This window comes from Trachypithecus francoisi, unplaced genomic scaffold (assembly GCF_009764315.1).
Source record: "Trachypithecus francoisi isolate TF-2019V2 unplaced genomic scaffold, Tfra_2.0 Lachesis_group13, whole genome shotgun sequence".
In the NCBI taxonomy this organism is placed as follows: Eukaryota; Metazoa; Chordata; class Mammalia; order Primates; family Cercopithecidae; genus Trachypithecus; species Trachypithecus francoisi.
Genome location: NW_022681458.1, coordinates 34934189 through 34959131, shown reverse-complemented (window position 1 = coordinate 34959131; position 24943 = coordinate 34934189). Strand labels below are relative to the sequence as shown.

At 44.1% G+C, this 24943-nt stretch overlaps 1 long non-coding RNA gene across 1 annotated transcript; it reads left to right on the top strand.

Moving 5' to 3' along the window:
* The first annotated feature begins 73 nt into the window (after positions 1-73).
* On the top strand, positions 74-24453 carry LOC117095333. The gene is made up of 5 exons (XR_004441927.1): positions 74-219; positions 15372-15488; positions 15938-16031; positions 18945-19129; positions 22504-24453. It is a non-coding gene; the product is annotated as an uncharacterized LOC117095333 (long non-coding RNA).
* Positions 24454-24943: the final 490 nt, after the last annotated feature.

Below are 24943 nucleotides of genomic sequence, written 5' to 3'. Positions count from 1 at the left end.
CCTCTGCTCCTTCCTTCACTCTGAGGACTTTGTAATTGGACAAATGTTAATATCCCTGCTTTTTCCCCCTTAGGATCAATTTTCTCTCAGGAGGCTCCTCATTGACTCATGCAAACAGATTTCTGGCAGGAACTGCTCCAAAGCCTTCCAGATGTTCACAGGCATGGATGAATCAGAGCAAAAATGGACAGATGCAACTGAAATGGAGGGTTCTGCTATGTAAGTAAAGCATCCAGCCTTCCACATTGGGAGTCACCACTAGTCCTAAGCTTGAGTTCAGTCATCTTTAATTGAGGTACATAGAGTAGGGCAGCTTTGAAGTCATTTACACCTGAAACTGGACCCCTACCCAGTGTCTTTCTCTCTATGTGACCTGGAGTGAGCTACTTAACTTTCTGAGTTTCAATTTACTCACAGTTAAAATAGTAATACTAATTTTCATTTTATGGTTTGTTGTGTGCATTATTAAATAATATTTAGAAAATATCTGGCAAGCACTAGGTTTGCTTTTTATTCTTTTTCCATTGAGCATCTCTTTTGTGACTTACTAAGGCTGAGTTTTATTTTATTATATTTCTATTATCCTTCTTTTCGTGTAGTCTTTTTCTTTCTCTTTTTTTTCTTTTTTCTCTTTCTCCCCTCCTGCCTGCCTGCCTGCCTACCTTCCTTCTTTTTTCCTTTGCTGTGTTTTTAAAGCAGTAGATGAATGTCAGAGAACAGGACCCCATCATTAGAACACTGACAAGTTTTTCTAGCAGAAACAACAATATTTTGTTCCAACAATTGTGTAGGCTTAATATATAAGTAACTTCACAATATCCTTAAAAAATTAAACACAGATTAGAGTGTTCTAAAATTATTTAAAAATTTAAAAATGTTAAAAATCGGCTGGATGCGGTGGCTCACACCTGTAATCCCAGCACTTTGGGAGGCTGAGGCGGGTGGATCACCTGAGGTGGGGAGTTCGAGACCAGCCTGACCAACATGGAGAAACCCCATTTCTACTAAAAATACAAAATTAGCCAGGTGTGGTGGTGCATGCCTGTAATCCCAGCTACTCTGGAGGCTGAGGCAGGAGAATCACTTGAACCCAGGAGGCAGAGGTTGCAGTGAGCCGAGATCATGCCATTGCTCTCCAGCCTAGGCGACAAGAGCAAAACTACATCTCCAAAAAAAAAAAAAAAGTTAAAAATCACACAGAAGCTCACAACTTACATGAACAAAAGAACTTTTTATATTTTATATTACTTACCATAAACCAACAGCAAATATCTATTTCTCAAAGGCACAAATTCTGCATAAAATTTAGCAATGCCTTCCCACACCTGTTACCCAAATACAATTCAATAAAATCAGTGACGCCAGGGTATTGTGAAGCTTCAACTACAACTGGATGTAAAATGAGCTTATCTAAGCTGTTGTTATGGTGCTAACTTTATAAAAAATGTATCTGAGAATGGACTTTCTCTTTCTACCTAATCTAAAAGGTAGGATGCTGGAGATAGTGAATTACCCCAAACCACAAATGGGAAACAGATGGCTTTTCAGCCAGAGACAGAACCAATTATTTATAACCTTCTCCTCATCATCCTTTTTACAAACTAAACCTGGCAAATGGTTGGGAACATGAGCTCACAAGTCAGTAGGACAACAAAATATGCTGGTTATACTGTAGGCTAGTTTCTTCCTGAAAGAAAGCACAGTAGTGCAGGATGAAAATAGGGGTGATGAAAGCAACTTAAGGTTACTTTTGATTTTTAAAAATAGTAATTCTGGACTGGGTGCTGTGGCTCATGCTTGTAATCCCAGCACTTTCGGAGGCTGAGGGGGGTGGATCACCTGAGGTCAGGAGTTTGAGATCAGCCTGGCTAACGTGGTGAAACCCCGTTTCTACTAAAAATACAAAAAATTAGCCAGGCGTGGTGGCGTGTGCCTGTAATCCCAGCTACTTGGGAGGCTGAGGCAGGAGAATCGCTTGAACCCGGGAGGTGGAGGTTGCAGTGAGCTGATATCGCACCGTTGCACTCTGGCTTGGGCAACAAGAGTATAACTCCGTCTCAAAAAAAAAGTAATTCTGGCTGGGTGCAGTGGCTCATGCCTGTAATCCCAGCACTTTGGGAGGCTGAGGTGGGTGGATCACCTGAGATTAGTTTGAGACCAGCCTGACCAACATAGTGAAACCCCCCCCTAATAAAAATACATGGTGGGCATGGTGGCGGGCGCCTGTAATCCCAGCTACTCAGGAGGCTGAGTCGGGAGAATTGCTTGAACCCAGGAGGCAGAGGTTGCAGTGAGCCAAGCCATTGCACTTGACAGAGCAAGACTGTCTCAAATTAAAAAAAAAAAAAAAGTAATACCACCAGAGCTACTGAATGAAAGGTTTCCAAGTGTTCTAATATTAATTCTGAAGTGTCAACATCATGTTTTCAGAAGGATGTTATTGAATCACAACATATTGTCACTTGAAGGCACCTCTAATCTCAGTTTACAAATAAGAAAGTGTGATGTACTTGTTGGGCAAACACAGTGGGCAATGGACCAGCCAGTGGGGATACCCCAATTAATCCTGAGTTACAATTCTAAATACTACCTCATTTGTACACACTGGGAACTGGGAAAATGTCAGGTTACAAGCAAAATATATTTGCATAGACCTTTACATTTTTCACTGTGCTATTCTCGACAACACTGTCGATTACTATCCTCTTTGAAATTCACGTCTAACTCAGACCAGCAATGAAGTCTCTTTAATTCTTAAAACCAGTAATGTCAGTGTTGCTGATCTACATGTAGGATTTCAGAATTTAACCAGGCCAGAAAGTACAACTGTGTTCAACTCAACTAGGACCAGGAAGTTCCCAAGTGGACTTTGCATTGAATAGAGTTTTAAAATTCCACAGAGGCCCACCAGTGGATTAAGTATGTATTCTTGGAACACCAAAAAACAGGAGGCCTTGTTGGTATCACTGGCAATCCCTAGATGACAAAGTTTCAAGTAAGGTGAAATGAAGACAGGGTCTTGCTCTGCCACCAGGCTGGAGTGCGGTGGTATGACCTCAGCTCACTGCAGCTTTGAATTCTCGGGCTCAAGCGATCCCCTTGCCTGAGCCTCTTGAGTAGCTTGGATTACAGGCACATGCTGCTGTTCCCCACTATGTTTCTATAGAGACAGGGTCTCACTATGTTGCCCAGGCTGGTCTTAAACTCCCGGCCCAAAGCCATCATCCTGATTTGGCCTCCCAAAGCACTGGGATTACAGGTATGAGCCACTGTGCCTGGCCCAAGAAAGTAATGTGTTTTATAAAGTTTAGCGCATAAGGAATTCAATAAGGAGAGGTCATAGTCCTCCCTCAGGTATCATGTAGAAGCAAAGCAGAGCTCATATGTACTTAAAATGTCATCCAGGGTCACTGTCTGAAGTGCTAATTTTATGTTTCTTTTTACACAAAAAAAGAAAAAAAAGTTAATCTTCCAATTCAACCAGTCAGTCACCTAGTATAATAACTGAATGAGTTGCGTATAGTTCCTCCATTTCAAATGGTTTACATAATTGGATATAATAGAGAGCAATATTCAGCAAAAGGTGATCACTATAAACATGAAATATCATTATGAAAGTGCTTGAGGAACATTGGGGGTGGGTCAGGGCACTGGATAAAGGTGGAGTTAATCTAAAAAAGAAGAGACTTCATTGAGAAGGAGTTTGAAAGGAGATAGGCAATCTGGCAGCTGAAAAAGATGGAGAATCCAAGCCATGTGTAATATATATGTGCCTGCTTGAATTTTCATTAGGACCAAATTGTCCCTAATGGCATGAAAAATAATAAAATACAAAGTTGGATGAAAGTTAGATTTTTGAACCCAGAAGAAAGTGCTTATAGCTATGATATCCTTAATTTTTTATGAAATTTTCTGTTTAATAGTTTATAATGATAAACCTCTAGTTGAGTGGAAAAATCTGGCACTGGATAATTTTGCTTAATTATATAACTGAGAGTTGGCAGAGCTTTTAAAAAAAATTAGCTTGTACCATGTAAAAGTGCTGGTATTTGATCTTGACCATTTTTGACCTAACAAACTGGCAGTGTTTTATGCTTTGACATAAAACATGGATTAATAATGTCATAAAAATAGTTATATATACCAGGTGCGATGGCATGCCTATAAGCTCAGCACTTTGTGAGGCCAAAGCAGGAGGATTGCTCACATCCAGAAGTCCAAGACCAGCCTGGACAATATAACAAGACCTCGTCTCTCCAAAAAATCAGAACCTATCCAGGTGTGGTGGTGTGTGCCTGTAGTCCTAGCTACTTGGGAGACTAAAGTGGGAGGATCACTTGAGCTCAGGAGGTTGAGGCTACAGTGAGCTGTGATCGTGCCACTGTCCTCAGCCTGGACGACAGAGTGAGAGACCCTGTCTCAAAAAAATAAAAAAATAACTCAAGAAGAGCTATATATATTTATATATATAATATTTGACTTATTACATACAATTTGTCTTATTTCATATTTTATTTCTATACATAATATAATTCAATATATGTAACATTAAAACCCTACTAAACATACCATCATTTTGATGACTGAGAAATCACTTCCTTCTTCTTCACTAGACATTCACTGAGCACCTATTATGTTTTCAGCACTCTGCTCCTTGCTAAGATACAAGGATGAGTAAAATATATTTCTTGCCCTTGACCTTCTCAGTTTAGTAAGGGAGATGAACACCTTAACAGATCATTACTCAGAGAGACTGTGTGTATAGGGGTTAAGAAGGAAGGCCCTGAGGTCAGACAGACCCAGATGTTTAGTCTGGTCTTCACCACTTTTGCTAAGTGACAAAGCTCTCTTAGCCTTGTGGAAGTAATAACAGTACCTCCCAGGGTTCTTGTGAGAGTTAAATATGGTAATGCACGTGAAGTTGCTTAGCATTGTACTGTACTTCACAAGTACTCAGGAAATGCTTAGTATTACTATATGTGTTAAATGCGACTTATATAATTAGATGTAGTTGGTACTTGCTTCCTTTGAGTGGAGTTAGGTCAACTGGTTTTAAGGATAAACAACATATGACAGTGACAATGGTTTGTACTGAACTATAGTGAACTCCTCATAGTAGTTTAGAGAAAAATCTCATCATCTTTTCCTGGAAATGAAACCTGTTATCAATCAGAAGTGCTGGTCTAAGGAAGTAAGGAAGTGGCTGAACAGATTGAACACACCTCTCAGGAGTGGGGCTGGCTTTTCTAGGAACTCAACATTCTTTTAACGCTTTTGGTTAAAAAAAAAAAAAAAAAAAAAAAAGAGGGGCCGGACGCGGTGGCTCAGGCCTGTAATCCCAGCATTTTGGGAGGCCGAGGCGGGCAAATCACGAGGTCAGGAGATCGAGACCATCCCGGCTAACATAGTGAAACCCCATCTCTACTAAAAATACAAAAAAATTAGCTAGGCATGGTGGCAGGCAGGTAGTGGCTGCCTGTAGTCCCAGCTACTCAGGAGGGTGGGGCAGGAGAATGGTGTGAACCTGGAAGGCGGAGCTTGGAACTTGCAGTGAGCCGAGATCTTGCCAATGCACTCCAGCCTGGGTGACAGAGCAAGGCTCTGTCTCAAAAAAAAAAAAAAAAAAAAAAAAAAAGAGGAACTGAAACAGGAATTGATTTGATGATAATTAAGAACTTAAATTCTCTTCTCCAGTTCACGTTTGTCTTCTCAGACAAAATAGTTATTGCCAAGATGCCCAGACACATGAATGCCTTTATCAAAACCTACTGAATAGTCTTTCCTTCAATAAATACGATTGAGCCTTACTGTTTGCCAGGCACTGTGCTAGGCTCTGGGAGTATGAAGGTAAGCAAAACCACAGGCTGGTGGCGGAGACAGACATTCTTGAAATAAGCCTCCACGCTGGGCGCGGTGGCTCACGCCTGTAATCCCAGCACTTTGGGAGGCTGAGGCGGGCGGATCACGAGGTCAGGAGATCGAGACCATCCTGGCTAACACGGTGAAACCCCGTCTCTACTGAAAATACAAAAAAATTAGCCGGTAGTGGCGGGCGCCTGTAGTCCCAGCTACTCGGGAGGCTGAGGCAGGAGAATGGCGTGAACTCGGGAGGCGGAGCTTGAAGTGAGCCGAGATCGCGCCACTGCACTCCAGCCTGGGCGACAAAGCGAGACTGTCTTAAAAAACAAACAAACAAACAAAAAGAAATAAGCCTCCACATACATAATAATAGTTGCTCTAAGTGAGGAGCTTAGAGTAGGGGCCCTGATTTAGGCTGGGGCATAGGTTTGTGGAGGCAGGGAAGAGTTCATTTAGGGAAGTAACATCTAAAAGTACCACTTACCCTTTAGAAGAGCTGGCGATTGTCTCTCCCTCTCTTTTTTTTTTTTTTTTTTTTTTTGAGACAGAGTCTTGCTCTGTCACCCAGGTTAGAGTGCAACGGCGCAATCTTGGCTCAGTGCAATCTCCGCCTCCTGGGTTGAAGTCATTCTCATGCCTCAGCCCCCCGAGTAGGTGGGATTACAGGTGCCTGTCATCACACCTGGCTAATTTTTGTATTTTTTAGTAGAGACGGGGTTTCACTATCTTGACCAGGGTGGTCTCGAGCTCCTGACCTCATGATCCACCCCCACCTTGGCCTCCCAAAGTGTTGGGATTACAGGCGTGAGCCACTGTGCCTGGCTGATTTTCTCTTTAGTTCCAAAACCGCCAGCAAGTTCAGGAGATAAAAGCTTAGTCAAATAAATTTTTGGTTTCCATATGGAAAATGTCATGTTGATATAGATTATTTATTCTATCACCCAACTATATTGATAACATTAAACATGGCCTTTCTATCTGTCATTCTGCCCCAATGGAACTTTCATTTCATTAATATTATACAAAGTAAAATCATCTACCTCTGGAATGATTTTATCATTATTAACACACATATACACATATACTTAATTATGGTTCTTTATGCACACTAAAGAAGCTGGGAAAATTTTAGAAGATAGTAGAATGAAATGGTTCTTCCTTTCCTTTTTTTTTTTTTTTTTTTGAGACGGAGTCTCGATCTGTCGCCCAGGCTAGAGTGCAGTGGCCAGATCTCAGCTCACTGCAAGCTCCGCCTCCCAGGTTTACGCCATTCTCCTGCCTCAGCCTCCCGTGTAGCTGGGACTATAGGCGCCCGCCACCTCGCCCGGCTAGTTTTTTGTATTTTTTTAGTAGAGACGGGGTTTCACCGGGTTCTTCCTTTCTTGTCTGGGAGGGGTTCCTTGCTCTGGAAAGATACTTCATGTATAAATACAGTGTTTCTCTGTGGTCTTCCTTTCGGATTTTTGGAGGTTGATGGGAAGGGCTGAATTTCAGCACACACTGAAAACAGCGTATCTTGTAGGAGGGATTATAATATCCCAAACATTGTATAAAAGTGGCATTTTGAGATTTCCTCAGAAATGTATTAAAAACGCAGGGAGGAAAAAAATGATTGTAGCAAGTATTCAGCCATTTTGTCCTTTATTCAAATATTTACAGGAATATTCACACTTATTTTTTTCAGCCTTAAATAAGCAAAGCTTGATTTTTTAAAAGAGGCTGTCTTCTAGGTGTTGCAAGTGGAATCTGCTTGTATTGATTGGGTTGCTCTTCAGTCATTTCCTTCAGCGTGCACATATCTTCGTTTTTATGTTTTTCTCAAGCAATCAGTAAATAACGTATTTATCAAACTTAAGAGAGTGTCCAAACAGAATTTCTTTGGAAAAGCTGGGTTTCTTTCTTGCTGAGGCATACAGTTTATGAGTTCTTTAGCCAGTTGGATTATAGCAGCTCAGTGAGATCATAGCAAGTAACCTGGTTATGTTGTACTGATATTCATCACAGGAAATGAACTCATCTCCACAAATTATTTGCTGCAAAATAAATTAACTCCTTTAGTAGAAAATTATCACAGGATCAGCACGTCCCACTTGTCAAGGAAGGAATATGAGCACAGTGTAGCTTTACTGTAACAGCAGTAAACCATTATTTTGTTGCTCACAGTAGTTTCAACATAAATCTAAAATAATATCATCAAATGAACTCTCTGATTGGAGTCATTGATCACTAAATTATTAGAAGCCCAAGAAATTGCTAAGTTTCACCGGGCATGGTGGCTCATGCCTGTAATCCCAGCACTTTGGGAGGGCTAGGCGGGCGGATCACCTGAGGTTGGAAGTTCAAGACCAGCCTGACCAACATGGAGAAATCCTGTCTCTACTAAAACTACAAAATTAGCTGGGTGTAACCCCAGTTACTCAGGAAGCTGAGGCAGGAGAATTGCTTGAACCTGGGAGGTGGAGACTGCAGTGAGCTGAGATCGTGCCATTGCACTCCAGCCTGGGCAACAAGTTGGAAACTCTGTCTCAAAAAAAAAAAAAAAGAAAAAAAGAAAAAGAAACTGCCAAGTTTCAACAAAGTCAGTCATGTTAGTTGTGTGAAATATTTCATAATACATTCTAATAAAAAGATTATTCATGTAAGGTTATAACAATGATATTGTGCACTTTTACAATTGCATAGCTTTTCCTATGAACCTGACACTATGTTAGGCACTTACATGCATTATTTTATGTCCTTTGTACAGCAAACCTAGAATGGTTTACTCATGGGTTTCTTCCCCAGATCACAGATAAAGAACAGAGAACTGATTGTGCTAAAAAAATTTTCTGTGCCTGTGATCAGTGTATTATATTTGGTATCTATGTTGGGCTGAGAATAAGAAAATAGAAACTAGAAGGACACTAGAAACAGAGGGAAGATAGGGAATTGGAGGGGACCAGAGCTAGAAAAGGAAATTATAGTAATAGATTACTATATGCCAGAGACTGTGTATATGATGGGACAAACAAACTTTTCTTTTTCTTTTTCTTTTTTTTTTTTTTTTGAGACAGAGCCTTGCTCTGTGGCTCAGGCTGGAGTGCAGTGGTACAGTCTGGGCTCACTGCAAACTCTGCCTCCCTGATTCAAGCAATTCTCGTGCTTCAACCTCCCAAGTAGCTGGGATTATAGGTACGTGTCATCATGCCTGGCTAATGTTTGTATTTCTAGTAGAGTCGGGGTTTTGCCCTGTTGGCCAGGCTGGTCTTGAACACCTGACCTCAAGTGATCTGCCTGCTTTGGCCTTGAAAAGTGCTGGGATTACAGGTGTGAGTCATCGTGCCTGGCCAAAAACTTTTTTTCTATACTTTCACGGTATTCTTAATATTTCTGCCACAAGATTCAGGAGTTTTTCCCACAGCAAGCAATTTTCCAGTTCTCTATGGACATCAAGTAGTGTCCTATGAATCAACTTAATTCTGACTCTATCTCTATCTGGTGATAGTACAGACACCACAGGTCAAGGGCTCAGTCAAGACTGCCCCAATTTCATATGCCGGGTTGTAACCTGTTCTTATAGCCAACAGGAATCCAGGGTTCCTATGACTGCCTCTCACATTCGTTAATTTGCTAGACCAGCTTGGAGAACTCAGGAAAATAGTTAACTCCCTATATTTGCTGTTTATTACAAAGGTTAGAACTCAGAGGCAGCCAGATGGGAGTGATGCACAGGACAAGCTACATAGGAAAGTGCACAGCTTCTATGCTGTCTCTAGGTGGGATTTTTTTTTTTTTTTTTTTTGAGATAGGGTCTTGCTCAGTCGCCCAGGCTGGAGTGCAGTGGTGCAATCACTGTTTACTGAAGCCTCGACCTCCCTGGCTCAAGCAATCTTCCCACCTTATAGTCCTAAGTAGCTGGGACTACAGGCCACACTACCACGGCCAGTTAATTTTGGACTTTTTGTAGAGATGAAGTCTTGCCATGTTGCCCAGGTAAGTCTGAAACTCCCGGGTTCAAGTGATCTTCCTGCCTCAGCCTCCCAAAGTGCTGGGGTTACAGGCATGGGCCACCCTGCCCTACGGGCTTTTCTTTTCTTTTGAGACAGGGTCACCCAGGCTGGAGTGCAGTGGTGCAATCAGAGCTCGCTGTAACCTCAAACTCTTGGGCTTGAGTGATCCTCCTGCCTCATCCTGTTGAGTTGTTAGGCTTAAAGGCATCCACCACCATGCCTAGCTAATGTTTTGGTTTTTTGTTTTTTTGTTTCTTTGTAGAGACAGGGTCTTGTTTTGTTGCCCATGCTGGTCTCAAACTCCTGGGCTCGAACGATCCTCCCACTCGGCCTCTTGGAAGTGCTGGGATTCCAGGCAGGAGCCACCGAGCACAGCCTGCGGCTGGATGTCTATGTGAGACAGTAGGCGGCACTCTAAGCGTCTCCGAACGTTTTTCGGCACTCTATTGTGTGCCGTACCTCGTGCTGCACTCTACTCACGTTTGATTCTTTGTATACACTCTGCCTCACTCCTCATCTTGGAATCATTCACTGTACCATACGCCTCAGTCTTTTTGTCTTGGAATCTTGTTTGTTTGTTTGTTTTGTTTTTTTGAGACGGAGTTTCGCTGTTGTTGCCCGGGTTGGAGTGCAATGGCGCGATCTCGACTCACTGCAACCTCTGCCTCCCGGGTTCAAGCGATTCTTCTGCCTCAGCCTTCCGCATAGCTGGGGTTACAGGCGCATGCCACTACGTCCGGCAAATTTTTTATTTTTAGTAGAGACGGGGTTTCATCATATTGGTCAGGCTGGTCTCAAACCCCTGACCTCAGGTGATCCGCCCGCCTCGGCCTCCCAAAGTGCTGGAATTACAGGTGTGAGCCACAGCACCCGGCCCCGTCTTGGGATCTTTAGTAGTGCCGGATGCCCTAGGTTTTCATCTTGGGATTATTTGGGGGCCATATGCCCCAGTCATTTTGTCTTGGAATCATTTGGGAGACTGTATGCTCCTGTCTTTTTTTTTTTTTTTTTTTTTTTTTTGAGATGGAGTCTCACTCTGTCGCCAGGGTGGAGTGCAGTGGCTCGATCTTGGCTCACTGCAACCTCCGCCTCCCTGGTTCAAGCGATTCTCCTGCCTCAGCCTCCCAAGTAGCTGGGATTACAGGCATGCGCCACTATGCCCAGCTAAATTTTGTACTTTTAGTAGAGATGAGGCTTCACCATGTTGGCTAGGATGGTCTCCATCTCCTGACCTCGTGATCTGCCCGCCTCGGCCTCCCAAAGTGCTGGGATTACAGGCGTGAGCCGCTGCGCCGGACTGTCCCGGTCTGTTTGTTTTGCAATTGTTTGCAGTGCCGTACTCCCTGATCTTTTCGTCTTGAAATTCTCTGGGAAACTGTACACCCAATCTTTTCATCTTGGAATCCTGTAGCGGACCGTATTGCCCTAGTGTTTTTGTCTTGGCATTGTTTGCAGTGCTGTACACCCCAATCTTTCCGTCTTGAAAACCTTTGGGATACTGTACCCTTGGTCTTTTCATCTTAGAATTCTTTGCGGGATTGTACGCACCCGTTTTTCATCTTGGAATCTTTTGGGAGACCGTATGACCCAGTCTTTTTGTTGTGGGATTATTTGGGATACTGTATTCACCAGTCTTTCCATCTTGGAATGTTTTGGGAGATTGTATGCTCCAGTTTTTACGGCTTGGAATCGCTTGCAATGCCCTATGCCCTAGTCATTTCACCTTGGAATATTTTGGGATGTCATATGCCCCAGTCTTTTGTCTTGGAGTCATTTGCTGTGTTGTATGCGCTAGTATTTTTATCTTGGAATTCTTTGGTGGACTGTACACCCCACTGTTTTCATCATGAAATCTTTTGGGAGACGCTATGTTCCAGTCTTTTCGTCTTGGCATCTTTTGCGGTGCCACAGCTCTAGACTTTTTGTCTTGGAATTTTTAGGGGCAGCTTAAGCCCCAGTCTTCTCATTTTGGAATTCTTTGGCAGACTGTATTCACCAGTTTTTTCATCTTGGAATCTTTTATGAGATCATACATACCAATCTTTTTGTCTTGGAATCGTTTGCAGTGCCATCTGCCCCAATCTTTTCATCTTGGAACTCTTTGGGGGGACTATACACCCCAGTCTTTTAATCTAGGAATCTTTTGGGAGTCCGTATGCCCCAATCTTTTTGTCTTAGAATTCTTTGTGGCATTGTACACCCCAGTCTTTTCATCTTGGAATCTTTTGGGAGACTGTATGCCCCAGTCTTTCTGTCTTAGAATCATTTGCAGTGTCATACTCCTCAGTCTTTTAATTTTGGAATCGTTTGCAGAGCTGTATTTCCTGGTTATTTTTCTCTTGGAATTATTTGGGGGACTATATGCCCCAGTCTTTTCATCTTGGAATTTTTCAGGGAACCGTATATTCCAGTCTTTTTATCTTGGAATCATTTGCATTGCTTTATTCCCTACACTTTTTTTTTTTTTTTTTGAGACAGAGTCTCGCTCTGTTGCCCAGGCTGGAGTGCAGTGGCGTGATCTTGGCTCACTGCAACCTCTGCCTCCCGGGTTCAAGCGATTCTCCTGCCTCAGCCTCCCAAGTAGCTGGGACTACAGGCGCCTGCCACCATGCCTGGCTAATTTTTTGTATTTTTAGTAGAGATGGGGTTTCACCGTGTTAGCCAGGATGGTCTCCATCTCCTGACCTCATGATCCGCCTGCTTCGGTCTCCAAAGTGCTGGATTACAGGCGTGAGCCACCGTGCCCGGCCATTCCCTGGTCTTTTTGCCTTGGAATCATTTGTAGTGTCATACACCTCAGTTCTTTCATCTTGGAATTCTTTGGGGGACCGTGTGCCCCAGTGTTTCCATCTTGGAATCACTTGCAGGGCTGTACTCTTCAACTCTTTGGGGACACCGTATGCCCCAGTCTTTCCCATCTTGGAATCTTTTCGGAGACCCTATGCCCAGTCTTTTTGTCTTGAACTCATTTGCAGGGCTATATTGCCCCAGTCTTTTCATCCTGGAATCTTTTGAGAGATCGCATGCCCCAACCTTTCCATCCTGGGATCATTTGCAGTGCTGTACTCTCTGATCTTTTTGTGTCATAATAGTTCGTGGTGTCATCTTGGAATTATCTTGTCATCTTGGAAGTGTCTTTTCATCTTGGAATTATTTCGGGGACTATAAGTCCCAGTTATCTGTCTTGGAATTGTTTTCGGGGATGGATGCCCCAGTCTTTTCATTTTGGGGTCTTTGGAGAACCGTATGCCCCAGTGTTACTGTTTTACGATTCTTTGCAGTACCGTGCACTGCAGTCTTTTCATCTTAGAACCCTTTGGGCTACCATACTCCCGGTTCATCTTGGAATTATTTGGGAGACCGTATGCCACAGTTTTTTTCAGTGTACCACAGTTTTAAACATTTATGTTCACCTATTGAGAGACATCTTGGTTACTTCCAGTTGCCTCAGTTTTTTTGTCTTGGAATTCTTTGGAGGTACTGTATTTCCTCTTTTTGTCTTGGAATCATTTGCGGTGCCATACACCCCAGTCTTCTCATCTTACAATTCTTTGGGGGTACAATATGCTCCAGTCTTTTCATCTTGGGATTCTTGCACTGAACGCAGGTCCCAGTTTTTTTGTCTTGGAATTCTTTATGGGACCACACACCCCAGTCTTCCTGTCTTGGACAGGTTCACGGCACTCTATTGCATGCAATCCCGCCGGCAGCCCTCTACACAGCTTGGAGCCGCCTGCGCTACGGTATGCAGCACTCTCCACGGTAGCTCCCTGGGGACTCAGCTTTTCCCTTCCCCATCTTTAGGCTGCAACATCATGGCAATGCCCAATAAAAAACAACGTAAGCAGTAGCCATCACGCTGCCAACACTGGCAGTGCCCTCTTGGGCAGTGGCCACTCTCTGCTGGGCGCGTTACTAAGCCCAGAGCACTCTATGGACTCATCGTCTCCATCTGGTGTGCACATATCCTGCTTGCTGCTCCAGTTGCCCTAAAAATATGCCCCAGACTTGTTTTGAGCAGATATAGTAAGATGCACAGACACACAAATGATTGCCAATGAACAAGTCACAGTTTATTATACTCACAGTCCCCAAGACACGGGAGGGGGTCACTCCACACAGGGCCGCACAGGGAAGTGAAAAAGCAGAATGAGCAGGTGTAGAGAGAGGGAAAGCACTGGCAGACTCTTTATTATGGATTTCTCAGGAAGGAATGAGCAAAGCAAGGTAAGCAAATGGTGCAAATTTAGGATTGGGGAGTTTGCATTGTTTCAGCAGATTCTGCGCTATAGGGTGCATTGCCAATTGTGTAAAAACTGGTTTTGGAGAGTCTGAGTAAACTTGTAGCAATAAACACATAACATTAAATTTACCGTATTTACCATTGTAAGCGTACAGTTCAGTAAAATTAAGTATATTCACATTATTATGCAACAAATCCCCGGAACTTTTTCTTCTTGCAAATCTAAAAGTCTATAACCGGTAAACACTGATTCTCCTTCCCTCTTTCTGGCCTTTGGTAACCTCTTCCTACTGTTTCTGTGATTTTGACTGCCTTATTTAGTCTTTCTTTTCTTTCTTTTTCTTTTCTTTTCTTTTTTTTTCTTTTCTTTTCTTTTTTTTTTTCCAGACAGGGTCTCACTCTGTTACCCAGGCTAGAGTGCACGTGCCGCGTTGTGATCACAGCTCACTGCAGCCTCGAACTTCCGGGCTCAAGTGATCCTCCTACATTAGCTTCCCGAGTAGCTGGGACTACAGGCATTCACCACCACACCCTGCTAATTTTTAAATCTTTTATAGAGACAGAGTTTCCCTGTGGCTGGTCTCAAACTCCTGACCTCAAGGGATCCTCCCTCATGGCTGGGATTACTGGTGTGAGCCTCTGTGCCTGGCCGTTTTTTTTTTTTTTTAGAGACTGGGTCTCACTCTGTCGCCCAGGCTGGAATGCAGTGGTGGGATCTCAGCCTTTCAAATAGCTGGGATTACAGGTGTGCACCACAACACCTGGCGATTTACTCCTTTAGATCCTTCATCGGAGTCCTTTTGTGACTGGCTCATTTTTTTTTAAGGACCCTACGTATTGTTTTCCATAATGGCTATATTATCTTACATTCCTACCAACAGCTCCCAAGGGGCCCAACTTCTCCATTTTCTGGCCAACATTTGTTATTTTTGTTTCTTTTTTCTTTAATAGTGGGGATGTTATGGGCTGTGTTGAGGATCAGTACACAAACATTCGCATTTGAATACAATTCTTAACATACTAGAATGAAAATCTCAAAAGCCATGTCGTTGTGATCTTTTCTAAAATGATTCCAGTGACTTCCCAGCTTCATAGCTGGGAGCAAATTTTCCTTAAGGGCTGTTAATTTACAATGTAATATAATATAAATTACATGCTCACATTTTCAATCTTTCACGGCATATTAACAAAGTTATTAGGAAAATTGGACTGCCATAACCAAAGATGTTACAGAGTGCACATAATCCTTTTCTTTCTTTCTTTCTTTTTTTTTGAGACAGAATCTCAATCCGTACCCAGGCTGGAGTGCAGTGGCATGATCTTGGCTCACTGCAACCTCTGCCTCCCAGGTTCAAGCGATTCTCCTGCCTCAGCCTCTCGAGTAGCTGGGATTACAGGTGAGTGACACTATGCCTGGTTAGTTTTTGTATTTTCAGTACAGACGTGGTTTCACTATGTTGGCCAGGCTGGTCTTGAACTCCTGACCTCAAGTGATCCTCTTGCTTCAGCCTCCCAAAGTGCTGGGATTACATGCGTGAGCTACCACACCCCGGCCAAGTGCACACAATTCTGACAGGGAGAGTAAAGATTAAGGAGTGGTTTTCTTTTCTTTCTTTTTGTTTTTCTTTTTTTTAGACACAGGATCTTGCTTCGTCAGCCAGACTGGAAGACATTGGTGCGATCACAGCTCACTGCAGCTTTGAACTCCTGGGCTCAAGCGATCCTCACGCCTCAACTGCCAGAGTAGCTGGGACTACAAGTGTGAGCCACCATGCCCACCCGACACCGCCCCCCTCCCTCCAACCCCTTTTGAAAGTAAAATATTTAGAATGGCTTTTATTTTTAGGCAACTACCATTTATCCCCCCTGTGTCTTTCTATGTTCACCTGACAAGCTCCTGGTGGTAGCCAATAGCTCTGACAGAGAGTGACAGAAATAAGGTAAGGTCCCAAACTAGTCACCCCAGGCCTGGGTGGTATTTCATCTTTGGTGGTGCCATTGGTTTCCTGTTGTGAGATTATTCCTGCCGTTGGGGTTAGGACACTTAGGCCAGGGGCAGGGGACTGAGGGGGTGTGGTATGCGGTGTAGTGGGGGGTGGGGGGTGGGAGGGGTGAGAGAAGACTCCTTCCTTTCCTGCGGGTGTTACTTTCCTAGTTCACTTTAGCATTTAGCCCCTCCTTGGGCGGAGATAGTAATCTTGCAATTGTTCCATGCCCATCAGCTTTCCTTGGCTCGAGGCAGGGAGGACCTGGTCTTTAATCTGTCTTGTCTTTAACCTTAGTCAATCAGGAGCCGCTATGTGGTCAATTCTTGTTAGACCAGAGGCGCCTGGTCGAATGACTCTCTTTGGGAGGACTTAGGTTGATAATGGCAACCTCATACTTTAGGGTGGACACTGCAAACAACAGGCAGCAGAGGGCTTTATGCAGCTCGCAGAGCAGCGGCACACCCCTCCAGCAAGCAGTTCTGCTTCCCCACATTGTGCTAGCCACGGGGGAGAGCCACAGCAAGCTACACTTGGGTCAAAGGCATTTTGTTGTGCCCCTCATGGCTGTGACTACACACCCTGCTTGCTGTGCCAGTTGTGTTTTTCTCTAATTTGATCTTTCCTCTAATTTGCTCCCAAGACAGACAGTAGCTATGAAGTCTAGCTTGTACTGAAGGGGATGTTTATATTGTATTTTTCACAGAATACTTCTTTACCCTGACCTAATGCCCGATTGTCCAGCCTGTATCCGGCTGTCCCTGTCACAGGAAACTTGTTTATATGGGCAGATGCCCTTGTGGCTCTTGTCTGACCTGTGTCCAGTTTATTCCAACGAAGCCGGAATACTGTCTCTGAGGGCCCTGACTGGCAGAAGGGTTCGCTTCCAGTGTTTAGCTCAGGTGACACACAGCGGAGATAACACAGTGAAACACGTGAAATAACAAAAGCAGTGTGTCACTGACAGATCCCAGAGAGAAGAGGACAGCATGCCTTGCAGGGCCAGCGGGAAGAGAGGAGCCATCTGGGACATGCACGCTCAGGCAGTGGGTGGGGAGCAAGCAAGAGTGTGCAGGGGAACTGTGGGCCAAGCCTTTAGAGGGGTCCAGGGCGCCACCCAAGCAGGTTTCCCGCGGGGAGTACTTTTTTTTTTTTTTTAAATCGGGTTTGGCTCCTGTTGCCCAGGCTGGAGTGCAGGGGCATGATCACGGCTTACTGCAACCTCTGTCTCCCCATTTCAAGCGATTCTCGTGCCTCAGCCTCCCGAGTAGCTGAGATTACAGGTGGCCTACGACCATGCCTGGCTAATTTTTTTTTGCATTTTTAGTAGAGGTAGGGTTTCACCATGTTGGCCAGGCTGGTCTCGAACACCTTGACCTCAGGTGATCCACCTACCTCGGTCTCCCAAAGTGCTGGAATTACAGGCGTGAGCGACCGCGCCTGGCCCTCGTGGGGGTAGATATAAAACTACCCTCTCCACCTATGGTTTGTTACGTTGACACCCACAACAGTAAAGTGCTCCCATAATTTATATCCCACAGTTTTCTGGTTGTATAAAAAATAAACAGCAAATGATTTTGCCTCTTTTTTTAAATAAAAAAAAAACACTTAGTTGGGAAGCGGAGGCGGGTAGATCACAAGGTCAGGCGATTGAGACCATCCTCACTAACACAGTGAAACCCCATCTCTACTAAAAAATAATACAAAAAAAAATTAGCGGGGGAATGGTGGCACACGCCTGTAGTCCCAGAGGCAGGAGAATCGCTTGAACCTGGGAGGCGGAGGTTCCAGTGATTGTGCCACTGCACTCCAGCCTGGGTGAAAGAGCGAGCCTTTGCCTCAAATAAATAAATAAATAAATAAAAATAAAAAGCACTTAGGCCAGGCGTAGTGACTCAAGCCTGTAATCCCAGCATTTTAGGAGGCTGAGGTGGGAGTATTGCTTGAGCCTAGGAGTTCAAGACCAGCTTGAGCAACATGGCAAAAACCTGTCTCTACAAAAAATAAAAAAAATTAGCTGGGCACAGTAGCGCATGCCTGTAGTCCCAGCTCTTCGGGACCTGAGGCAAAAGGATTCCTTGAGCCCAGGAGGTCAAGGCTGCAGTGAACCGTGTTCTTGCCACTGCACTCTAGCCTGGGTGACACAGCAAAACCCTATGAAACAAACAAACAAACAAAAAAAGCTTTTATATTTTAAAAATTATATTTCTTCCTTCTTAAAAATATTTCCAGGCTGGATGTGGTGGCTCATGCCTTTAATCTCAGCACGTTGGGAGGCCGAGATGGGAGGATTGCTTGAGGCCAGGAGTTTGAGACCAGCCCAGGCAACATAGTGAGACACATCTCTTTAAAAATCAAAAATCAAAATAAATAAATAGCTGGGCATGGTGACTCGTGTCTGCACTCCCAGCTACTTGGGAGGCTGAGGTGGGAAGAGTGCTTGAGCCCAGAATTAAGGCTGCCGTGAGCTATGATCATGCCATTGCACCCCAATCTGGGTGACAGCAAAACCCTGTCTCAAAAAAAAAAAAAAAAAAAAAGCAGAGCTACTTGTATGTTTACAAATACAGTATTTGATACAAATATTTCTCAGAATTGCACAAGAAGGAAGACAGGGACCACTGATAAGACAAGGGTGTAGGATATGAACCAGACTTGGCTTCTTTCTCTCCTGCTTCAGCAGAGGCTGGCCTCTCCTTATTTTCAGTTTCTCCATTTTCTGCCGGAAAATCTTTACTTTCGGGGGTAGCTACTTTGGCCTGTTTGTCTCATACTCTCATTTCCCTTTTCTTTGCATTTTGTTTGTTTGTTTGTTTGAAGATTTATCCTTTCCTGCTGCCTGTTTTGGATTTGTTTTCACTTTTGTAGGAGCGGGTTTAGCTGATAATCTCACCAGTCTTCACTTCGACTCTTCCTTCACTGCCCCTTCAGTTGTGCGGACCTTCCTCTTGGGCGTCTTGGCAGCAGGGAGGGCGCCTGAGGGTACTGGTGCCGGCAGGCTTTGAGCACGGGGAGCCTTCTTGAAGCAGGGCTGCCTGGCCACTTGGAAAAAGGTAGGGAGAAATCCACGTGGAAGAAGGTAGGGAGTAATCAGAAAGTCCAAGGTGGGACGTGAATTTAGAAAGCCCTTGAGAGCCTGTTTGGAGGTTCTAACAGGGGAGTGCAGCTACTCACATACCCTCCATCAAAGAGCGATCCTCCTCTATCAGAGTAGGAGCTCACAGCTCCTACTTTGACAGAGCTCACAGCTTCAGGAGGGAGGGGACACCTGGCTAATCAGACAGATAAAAAACAAAGAGCTCTTAAGGTTCTCAAAAGCATCTTTGGATGGGGGATCCTAGGTGACCAGGCGGGCATATGGGGCAAGGCAGTTACAGAGAGATCCTGCAGTTTCTGACCCCAAAATCCCCTCTATTGTCTTTTTGTTTCTGGCAGAGTAAACTGTTGAACAGTAGAAGCCCAGTCTGTGGAGATAGTTTTTCCTGTGGCTGAGATATCATGACCCAGATATTGAATGCAGAACTTTGTCTTTAGCCACCTGGTGGCCCTTTATTCCTAATGCCTTAAGTTTTCAGAAGAGCACTGTCAAAACGGGCAGGACATAGAAATCATCCACATATTGAAATAAAGTGGAGTTTCCTGCGTATTTTAAGCCCCTTATATAGGACCCTCAGTAAATCCTTGGGGCATAACTGTCCAGATATATTGTTGTCCAGATATATTGTTGATTGTGAAGAAAAACAAATACTGTGAATCTTTATGAAAAACGATGCTGAAAAAATCTGAACACAAACTGATGACAGGTGAAATATTAGATGTTGGAAGGGACCACAGCCAGCCTAGTATTAGGGTTGGGCATCAGGGGAAATCTGGGTTGGACAATTTTATTGATAGCTCTCAGATCTTGGACTGGCTGAAAATCCTCTTCCGTTTGGCTTTGTAGTGGCCATGATGGGAGTGTTGCCTAGGCTAGAAGTGGGGATTAGCCTTTCTTTGTCTATAAATCTTGGGTTATTGGGTGGAGACCTTCAAGTCCTCATGGTTTTAAATGATTTGGGGTAGTTTGGGGAGGAGCGTGGGAAGATCTGTTTCCACCTTAAGGAATTCTGCGGGCCATGTACCAGTGGGGTTTGTCCCCCACAAAGGAAGGATTTTGTCTAACAGTTGATGTAAGTCCTTAGTAGAACAGTGCTAGGTTGAAGGGGGAAGAGGAATTCAGAGAAGTCAGACAAAGCCATTAGGGGACAGACATGGGGAGGGGGCAGAAGTTTGAGAGGGGTCCCTTGCAGGCACAGTGAATTTTGGTACTCCAATTCCTGAAAATATCCCTTCTTAACAGATTTACAGGGGTGAGAGAATTGAGAAAAAAAGTTGTGCTGAGCTTTAAGAGGCCCCCCAAAAACATTAAGAGGTTGAGAAAGGCAAATCGTGAGACAAATGATCAAAACCTGCCGCTGAAAAAGTCTAGTAATGCTGAGGAAGGAGCACAGGAACCAGAGTGGTGGGTGGTGTTAGGAGTAGATGATTGTGCAGTCCAGATATTGGTATCAATAAGAAACATGGGCCGGGCATGGTGGCTCACATCTGTAATCCAGCACTTTGGGAAGCTGAGGCGGGCGGATCACAAGGTCAGGAGTTCAAGATGGGCCTGGCCAACATGATGAAACTCCGTCTCTGCTAAAAGTACAAAAATTAGCTGGGTGTGGTGGCACACAACTGTAGTCCCAGCTACTCGGGAGGCTGAGGCAGGAGAATTGCTTGAACCCAGGAGGCGGAGGTTGCAGTGAGCCGAGATCATGCCACTGCACTCCAGTCTGGGCAACAGAATGAGACTCTGTCTCATAAATAAATAAATAAAAGAAACATGCTGAAGTGCCTTTCAACTTTCAGTCTGGTGGCAGTTGAAAGTGCTGGACGTTTACTTCCTCGGAGGGGAGTCAGTGATTTTCTACGAGAAAGGCCCTGAAAGTTTTCCCTCCTCTTGAGAGCTGGGCAATTCTGGACCCAGTGTTCTTTTTCTTTACAGTATTGACACACTTCCAGATCACTGAGAACCCATGATTTTGGAGCTTGCCCCGTGGGTTAAAATCTTGGGGTTTTTCTAATTGTTGTGATTACATTGATTGCATTGCCACAAACCTGTGTATTTTCCAGTTGTTTGGAAATGCTACCTTTATACTGTTGGACTAATGTCTGAAGCTCATACATGTCTGCATTTTTCTAGTTGATACTATTTTTTTTCTTTTTCTTTCTTTCTTTCTTTCTTTTTTTTTTTTTAAGACAGAGTCTCGCTCTGTCACCCAGGCTGGAGTGCAATGGCGTGATGTCGGCTCACTGCAACCTCCTCCTCCCGGATTCAAGTGATTCTCCTGCCTCAGTCTCCTGAGTAGCTGGGATTACAGGTGTGTGCCACCACGCCCAGCACATTTTTGTATTTTTAGTAGAGGTGGGGTTTCACCATGTTGGTCAGGCTGGTTTTCATCTCCTGACCTCGTGATAGCTGCCCACCTCAGTCTCCCAAAGTGCTGGGATTACAGGTGTGAGCCACTGCACCCAGGCGTTGATACTATTTTTTTTTTGTGATGTGTGAACTCCAGCCTGAGACCATTTACAAAGCTTGTGGCCAGAACAGAGGTTTTTAGGGGAAGTCAGTTCTCACCCTGAATGTTCCTTCCATGTTGTCTCCAGTCGATGACGGTAGTTTGCCACAGTTTCATCCCTTTGTTGTATACAGTTTTGAGTACATGGCCGATTGGTTTTGGTCAGATATTCAAAACTGTGCAGAGCAAAGGGGATAGAACTGAGGGATGCCTTGCAGTAGTTTATCTCTTATTTCTTTCAGTCTTCAAAAGGGGTCAGGGATAGGCTGAGAAAAAAGGTCCCCGGAAATGGTGGTCCATTTGGCTTTTTTAAACCAAAAGGAGGCATTTCCAGGTTCAACCAAGAGCTGGTTACATTGATATAAGTCAGGGAGAGTATGACCCCAGGACAATTCTAAATTGTTCAGTAAATTGTCCTTTTCCTTTCCTTTCAAGGGTGATGGCATGTAATTCAGACCAAGACCAAAGTTTAAATTACGTCTCTTTCCTCAGTCTAGCTTGGGAACAGGGGCCTGCTGTACCCTGGCTTCATCTGTAGGAGATTAGGGCCCAGTGAATCTTAAGGTTACGGGGAGCTGAGGGGCATTGAGGTTCCGTTGGTAGAGAATATTCTGGGAAAGAAGCATGCGGGAGAGAGCTGGGAGCAGGATATGGAATTGCTGTGGGGTTTTCTGGGTTAAAAACATGTTTCTGAAGGCATGATGTAAAGGTCTCAATGGTTTGAGTAAGGTGTGAATTATTTCGCTGTTTTTTGGCTTCTTCTTTAAATAAGCAGACCCTCATGCATCTGAGAATTTTGTTCCTTTTTGCTCTGGGTGTCCCTTTAGGTGGATTAATTTGGGATATCCGAGGAGCCCCAGAGGGCCATTGTAATTCAAGATCTTCAGTAAAGTTTTGCCGCAGAGAAAGAACCAGGCCAGTATTGGGACCATGGTGGTGGCGCAGGATTGGAGGAACAGAGGTTTCAGTTGACTGAGAAGTTCCTGTGAGAGAAACAGCCTCAAATAGGGAGAACAGAAAGATGTCGTGAGGAGTCAGGAAAGAAAATTTTCCAGGGGTCAGGGAATGAATTCCAATCAGAACAAGGAGCCAGCAAGAACTTCCAGCCTAGGAGGTACTTTTCAAAAGAAGCCTGGGACTCTAACCCAGCTTCCGAGAGTATACTCAAAATTGTAAGAATCAGGCAGGGCGCGGTGGCTCATGCCTGTAATCCCAGCACTTTGGAGGCTGAGGCGGGCGGATCACCTGAGGTCGGGAGTGTGAGATCAGCCTGATTAACAAGATGAAGCCCCATCTCTACTAAAAAAATACAAAATTAGCTGGGCATCGTAGTGCACGCCTGTAATCCCAGCTACTTGGGAGGCTTAGGCAGGAGAATTGCTTGAACCCGGGAGGTGGAGGTTGCAGCGAGCCAAGATCGCGCCATTGCACTCCAGCCTGGGCAACAAGAGTGAAACTCTGCCTGGGGTGGGAGGAGTGTGGGGGGGAAGAATTATAAGAATCAAAACCTGTGCTCCATGTGTGTCAACAAATGCTTGTTCAGGCACTGGATGTGGAGTTCGATTCCCCACTGGATACCCAAACTGCAGGAGGTAGGTGGTTTCCATCTGGACCCAAGTCGCTGTACCAGGCCATTGTCAGAAACAGCGGGACGTGAGTTAAAGTGGTGAAAAAACAGATTTTATTCAGTAACTACTGAAAGCAGGGAAGGAGCTGAGCTCTATTCCAATTTGGGCAGAGGTGATTTGGGTGTTTTAAAGAAAGAATGAGGGAGACGGGAATAAAGGAGCTCCGAAGTGTCGGGGAAGTGAAAAAGTGCAAAGGAGAGCTTCCAGATAGCAAAACACATGGAGTTCCTGGAGGGTGTCCTCCCAGAGAGGACGTGGAACCTTCCCGCTCCCACTGCACACTTGCCCTGTGCGTCTCTTCCATCTGGCTGTTCATCTGCATACGTGGTAATTTCCTTTATAGTAAACCAGTAAATGGAAATTTGCAGCAGCTGTGAAAAACTTCAATTTTCTGAATCCACTTTTGGTTTTTAGTGGTGATTGTTTAAATGCCTCAGTTTTAAGTACCATAACGAAAGGAAAGCATACGATTCCTTTATTAATGAATCAGAGGTACATTTTGCAGTTTTTGTTTTGCTTTTTCAGAGAGGGTCTTATTCTGTCATCCAGGCTGGAGTGCATTGGTGGGAACACAGCTCACTACCTACTCAGCCTCCTGAGCTCAAGCGATCCTCCCACCTCAGTCTTTCGAGTTGCTAGGACCACAGGCGCCCACGCACTACACCGCCCAACTAATGTTTTGTTTTATATTATATTATATTATTTAATTTTATTTTATTTTGTAGAGACAGAGGTCTCACTATGTCAACCAGGCTAGTTTTGAACTCCCGACCTCAAGCAGTCCTCCTCCCACCTCAGCCTCGCAAAGTGCTAAAATGATAGGTATGAGCCACTGCACCCAGCGATTTTGCAGTTTTTGGAAACCACGAGCTTGATTTTGGTGTGGACATTTTGGAAACAAATGCACTTCATGTGTTCTCAGTAATGTTGATGATAGATTTACTTCTGAACCTTTTGGACGTGTGTATGTTAGAAGTTCTCCACCAAATTTATATGGAATTAAATAGCTGTGAAATTACTGTAAGAAGAACCGAAGCAACATTGGAAATTTGGTAACTAATGCCATGTTGGAAGCTACTCGTGCCGATGTAGCATTGCTTCATACAGGTACTTCCAGATCTAATTGAATATATCCAGTGGGAAATTTCACTTTGCATGATTTTTTGGCTATCCTTCTCATAGTGGACCCCAGTTTTAGTTGTCGGAGTAACACAGGCACAGCTGCTTGAAGGTCTTGAAAATGAGGTTAACAAATATTCAGCTTTAGATGGGAGTTTTTCTCAAGTTGTTGGACTAGAATGTGGACTCAATTCAGATGCAGAACTGGGACACTGAACGATAAGAGATACTGTGAAAGTTCAAGGACCACACGAAAAAAATTTACCTTCTTGCTGCTATAAACAACATATTGCACATGGGAAAGATAGTTACATTATGCTTGATAGTTGTTGTTGAATGTTTGACACAGAAACTGTACAAGTACCTTCCACAGTCATCATGAATCACTTTGAATCAATAAAAATTTTATAGGGAAGGAAGCAGTGTCTTTCAGGCCATTGAATGAATTTGATTACTACTACAAACAAATCATCATTATTAACAGCCTTCAAGGAAGAATCAGATAAACCATCAGCAGTAA